This window comes from Podarcis raffonei, chromosome 15 (assembly GCF_027172205.1).
Source record: "Podarcis raffonei isolate rPodRaf1 chromosome 15, rPodRaf1.pri, whole genome shotgun sequence".
NCBI lineage: Eukaryota > Metazoa > Chordata > Lepidosauria > Squamata > Lacertidae > Podarcis > Podarcis raffonei.
This window is the reverse complement of record NC_070616.1, coordinates 29,043,097-29,049,566: the sequence shown is the minus strand read 5'-3', so window position 1 is coordinate 29,049,566 and position 6,470 is coordinate 29,043,097.

Sequence of the window (6,470 nt, the reverse complement as noted above, 5' to 3'; positions counted from 1 at the left end):
ATAGTGGGGTTAATGAATCCAAGCAATCCTGTCTGAGTTCTGCAGAGGTAAGGCTTGGCCAGCAATGACCGGGCCGCTGGCAGCCTCTGGCTTCATGGTGTCCACTCCCTCCATTTTTCATTTTTCCTCTAATTTGTGTCTTCAAGCGAAGTTGCCATCGTCTTCCCCTACATGAGGCCAGCTGCATCCTTTTGGCAAACCATGGCTTGTTCTGCAGTGCAAAGCATACCTAGGCAACCCCTTGCTGTGCTGCAGTTGTGGTTTCCTTGTCCCCTCTGGAGCCCCCCTCTGTCACCATTGTAGGCTGGAGGTAGCCCTCCATCCCTCTTAGTTTTGGGGTCTCTATCTCCATCGTGGTCCAAAGTGACAGAGGCTGAAGAGGCTGGATTCTGTGTTGGGGCTGGAAGAAACTATGGGGAGAAATCCTCTTGGAGGGTGTGCTTTGGAGAGACTTCTGGCAATGCGGAGCAAAGGCAGCTCGACAGGATAGTGAATCTGCCAGCCTCTAGTTGTTGCTGTACTGCAGCTCACAGAAGCCAGCTGGGTCATGGGTGGTGGGCTCCCCAGCCCTGCCTGGTATTGAAGGAACACAGTGGAAAGGGAGATCCTGAGCTGCTGCCCATCCCCAGAGACTTCCTTCCTGCTAAAGCACTAGTGGAGAACCTGTTGTTGCACTACAACTCCCACCAGGCCCAGCCAGCATGGCAAATGATCCAGGAGGGCAGGAGTTGGAGTCCAGCAACATCTGGAGGGCTGCAACAACTTGACTGTTCTGTGACAGTGCTCACATGTGGAACGAGTTAGCCATCTCAATCTGCCTGCACAGTGACTGTCTCAGCCTTGGACCAGGGACTCCACCGCATTTTAACGTATTATTTGAATTGGTCTTTATCGGACAAAAAATAATAATGGGGAGGGGTGGCAGTTCTTATCCAGGGGGTGTCCACCTGGCATCTCACTGTAAGGCTATTTCAGCAACGGAGAAGGCAGATACTTGTGGAAGCCATTTGTGCATGGGGAAAACTGATAGCTGCACTTGCCCACATTGACCGAGGGAGGGTGGTGGCAGCAGTGCAAGTTGAAGGCCCCCCCAGTCCACTTGAACTGTGAAGATAGGCTGTGCTGTGTGCATTGCTCCCCCCACACCTAATCCCCCCATTCACCTACCTACCTACCTACCTCCTGGGCGAAACCCCTTCACTTGAATTAAGCCAGTTTGAACACTGCAACTTTGTCCGTGTTCCCTAATTTGTCAGTTCACTAATCATGGATTCCTTAGAGGTGTTCAGGGGTTTCTTCCACTCTCTGCACTTCTGGCCATTTTTGCATTTCTGAGTGGGGTATAGATCGGGATCATAGTCTTAAACAAAATTATGGGATCAGTCATAAAAAAACAAACCTCCTACTTACTCTTCCACTCTGGCTTGCTTCTTGGGGCTGCATAAATTCGCAACAATGGTGGTATGCTTGAACTGGATGATTGGCAGGGGTTGCCTGCACCCAAGCATTGTTCTTGGCAAAAAAATGAAAAAATGCAAGGGTTTCACTACAGACTTGATGGGCATGCAGACAGATTTAATTTTTGCACTTAAAAATTGATGTCAGGGATTCTGACAGAGGAAGCCTTCTGGTTGCAGATGCGTATGGGTCTCTCTGGGTTCATTCCCTCTTAAGAGGTTTTTAAATGGTTTTTTTTATGTTCTTGAGATAGGCAGCTGAAGGTTCCTGGCTCCACCTTATGCTAGGAGTTGAGGCTTCATCGCCATGGCACCTTAGCCCAGGTCTTTTTCGCTTTTAAAAGGCTGCTGATGGTTCAGGATGGTCAGTGTATATATAGCTTGATGAGGAAATTAAACATAGAGATCCCTGGATACAGGTAATGAAGGAATCTCCAAGCCAGTGACCATCAAAGAATTAAAAAGCCCAGGCTGAGCACAGCACAGTATGGATGTGTATTTTGAGTAGCTCAGACTTGCACTCGCTGTGCTGCCAACAGCTTGTATGGGGGCGAGGGGGGTAAGGGAGAACCTTTCCACTGCTCAGGGTTTATCAAGCTGAGAAATGGGCACGAGGGTCTCCCCTTGGGAACGGCATTATGTGATAAAAAATTCCAATGGAATGAAATGTGACAGACTCAGATGAATGTCTTGGGGGGGGGGCTAAATAGTAATTTAAGGTTCTGGCATCTTCCCCTTTCAGTCTTTCCCTGTGGAAAAAAGGACTTTCCCCTAGTGCTTGCTTTTGTCAACTTTTGAATGCAACAATTTGTGGCCTTGTCTTTTATCACCTTCCCTGCCCCACCCCAATTTCCACCTGGAGTTAGGAAAACCAAACCTGGCTGGTGGCATAGGGAAGAGGGAGAGGAAGTGTTAATGTCTCACTGCCAGGCACCAGCAGGAAGGTGAGGATGGAACACCTTGAACATTACTTAGGTTAGAACAAGCTGGGTCCCTTCGCCTTCTCTGCTCAGCCCTTGTCCATCTGCATTCAGATTCCTTTCTCCCTGGGCACCAGGAGTTTCTCATTTCATCCTTGCCATTTTAATAGGAAGGAGAGCAGGCTGTGAACTTACGGGCAGGTAATGGCTGCCCACCTGAGGCAGGATGGGGCAGCAACTAGGCAGGGGGTGGAGAAATCTCTGCTTTCACAATGCTTTTTCAGTCATGTTTTGGGGTGGCAGTGAGGAGCTCCATGAGGTGGGTTTTGATGGGAAGCTGAGCTGCTTTGTCTCCCCACCCTGACCCCAGCCGACCACCATCCTCTACTGCTTAGCCGTCACTGCCCTCTAGGCTATGAAACCTTTGTTCACCTTTGTGCAGGTGCTGGACCAAACCCCCCAAAATGGAGCCCAAGCTCACATGCCCCTGCTCCCCAAACACATGGGCTCCTCTGTACCTGAGGCCTTCTCTGTGGGTGGATTGTTGTAACCCCCAGATTGTTTAGATTAAAAGAAATAGGAACTGTGTAGATATTTAAAGGACTAGGGAAAAAAAATATTTAAGGATGATTGTGAAATTCTGCACCTTTGTATATGTTGGAAAGTTCCACTGCTGTGTGATGGGCTGGACTTTTAACTTATTAAATGGAATTGGAACCACAAGCAGTCTCCACCTTACCTGTTTCTCATAGCTGCTGGTTGGTTGGGGTTCTTTCCAGGTGGGTCTCAAATACAAATCTCTCTTTGACTTGCTTGTAAAAACAGAGGCATACTTTTTTAAAAAAGTGCGGGTGGAAATATGATGTCTGTGCTTTAACTCAGCTGGAGGAATCTTTCTAGTGGCAACTGTTCCTTGCCATGACCTTCCTTGTCTCTTCTCCCATTTGAGTTGCCCAAATTGGTTTCTTTTGCCCTTGCATTTCTGACAGCTGCAGCAAACTCTGGTTTCCTTCTGCATGATCTGTATGTAGGTGGGAAACACACAAAAACAACAACCCTCTGGAAAGTGCTGAGTTAGTGATACACTGACCCCCCTGCTCTTCCTTCCCCCTACTCCATCAATCTCTCTTCACCCCCTCATCACACTGTTTCCGCCCCCCCCCCGCAACCGCTTCTCTCTATCATAGAGTCCTCCTAGCGCTCTCCAACGTGCTGGAACCAGGCAGCCCTTTCAGATTTTGGCCACTGGGCGGCAGCAGGGGCGAGAAAACCCCGCAAAGTTTTGCAGCACCCGAAAAACGAGCAAGTTTGCTAAATCGGTGGTGGATAAATGACCGCCGGCGTAGACTCTTCTTTGCACAAAATACGAGGGCTCGCTCTCGGTCACTTGTAAGCACGGCTGAATTCAGCCTCTACGTCCCGAGAGCAGCTCATTCCACCCTCTCCCCTGTTTACAGCTTCCCTATGAGCTGCAACAACTTGTCTAAGAAAACAAGGCGAATCAGGGGCAGACTCTGGTTAAAGGTGTAGCGTGCAAACAGCCTGTAACACGGATGGGGGCATCCAATGAAGCTGAATGTTAGGTTCAAAGCAGACAAAAGAACGGGCTTCTTTCCACCGTACAGAACCCTAGGATTGTGTCCAGGAGCTGCCCCACCCCTCTCGTTGTTTTACCCCTGCCAGAGTTGCTGCACTGTGGTGAGGGCTACTAGAGACTTTGTTTTTCACAAAAGCCATTCTCCCCAGTTGTGATTCCCAGGAACTGGCATTCACAGCCATAGGTAAAGGTAAAGGAGACCCCTGATCATTAGGTCCAGTCGTGACTGACTGGGGTTGCAGCGCTCATCTCGTTTTATTGGCCGAGGGAGCCGGCGTACAGCTTCTGGGTCATGTGGCCAGCATGACTAAGCCGCCTCTGGTGAACCAGAGCAGCACACGGAAACACCATTTACCTTCCCACCGGAGCGGTACCTATTTATCTACTTGCACTTTGACGTGCTTTTGAACTGCTAGGTTGGCAGGAGCAGGGACTGAGCAACGGGAGCTCGCCCCTTCGTGGGGATTCGAACCGCCGACCTTCTGATCAGCAAGTCCTAGGCTCTGTGGTTTAACCCACAGTGCCACTCGCGTCCTATTCAGAGCCATACCACCTCCAAAAGTGGAGCTGGAACCATGGGCATAGCCAGAATTTGTTGGGTTGGAGGGGCAGGAGACCCACCTGTCACCATCCTCTGTCTGGCTCTGTCTAGCAGATTCAGAATGAACTGTCTCAACAGCTGTTCTTTTAGAATACTTTCCTTTGACCCCCAAGTGCTCAGAAAAATCTGTAATTTCTACTTTTAGTTAAGTATTTTTATTTATTGGCTTGATTTGCGGAAGTCGGCCTATGTTCTTAACCCATATCCATTCCTGAAAATGACATCACCTGGGATTGGGTGATGGGAATGAGAGGCAGAGCAGCCGTGTGTCAGCTGCATAGGAGAACCATGCCCTTTCAATTGCCTCAACCAGCAGTTAGTTTCATGTAGATATTAAAAAGCACAGATGAGGATCTGTGGTACCACAAAGGTCATAGCAGTAACTTCAACCTCCAGGCACCATATTCTGGGCTTGGGCTTCTAGATTAGAACAACCAGAAAGGTTAAGGGGACAGAGCAGATGCAAGTTACACTAGAATTCATGGACATCTAATGATGCTGAATGTTGGAAGATGCAGAACAGACAAAAGGAAGTCCTTCATGCACCAGTATGGAACTCTTTCCCACAGTGATGGGAACCAACTTGGGATAGCTTGGAAAAAAGGGAGAATACTAATGGAGGATAAAGTTATCAATGGCTACTAATCCTGAAGGTGATGTTCTACCTCACCTGGACTAGATGGCCCATGGGCCTGATCCAGCAGGCTCTTCTTATGTTCTTAGATGACCTACTGAAAGGTGGCATCATGTATACCCATCCTAGCCAGATCCAGGACTAATGGTACCAACTCTGCTAAGAGAGCCAGGAAAACCACCTGGCATGGGACACCTATCTGGGTGACCAAGACAGTTTCCATTCCAAAAATCAGGCCTAACGCCTGAATGGAATGGATCTAAGTGCTCAACTTCACTCAGAAACCTGGAGTGAAGATGCAACCCAAGGCACAGACACCCTACCTATGGTAATAGTTATTCATACCACAAGTGCGGAGGGCAGATTTCTTTAGTAAGGCTCTCTCCATACAGAGCATCCTTCAGAATGGTGGGAACCACCCGCACTATAGGGAAGGAACCTACTAGGGCAGACACCTAGTTAGATATGACAGACTCTGCCCCATTGACCAGCCAGGATGGGCAAAGGTCAAGCAGACACAGGCCTGGTCTCACTTCTCCAAGGAATGTGTCCAACTATCAAGGCCAGCAGCGTGAAACCTTGCCCAGCCCAAAACTTGGTGGGGATTCCCATCAAGGGCTAGAAGCCCTGCCTGCCCTTGTCTGGCCCCTCCCTTGACAACCCCACTGTCTGCTCTTCTGTAGCCGGGCTTTCCCGCTGTGGCTCTCTTGCAGGGACTTCCTTGACCTCTTGGGCCTGCCACACAATATAGGCAACAGGGGCGACCCAAGAGGTCTGAAGAGGCAGTCCCCAGGAGCTGCCGAGGCTCACCAAGAAAGGGCAGCCATTTGCCTGCCCTTTTTGGTGCCAAAACAACAACACTTGGTCCGCCTTGGTTCGTGCCAGGGGTGCCAACTTGAATACAAAATTGAGGGGGCCCAGGTAAGCCCCACCCCGCATAATCGACCACAAGACATGACACCTGCACACCACTTGAATGGCCAATTGCTAGAGGCCAAGGGGTCTTCGGGGACGCGGGTGGCGCTGTGGGTTAAACCACAGAGCCTAGGACTTGCCTATCAGAAGGCCGGCGGTTCGAATCCCTGAGACGGGGTGAGCTCCGTTGCTCAGTCCCTGCTCCTGCCAACCTAGCAATTCGAAAGCACATCAAAGTGCAAGTAGATAAATAGGTACCACTCCGGCAGGAAGGTAAACAGCGTTTCCGTGTTCAAGTTGGCACCCCTGATGCCCATCAACTCTTTTTTTGGGGGGGGCTGTCCGG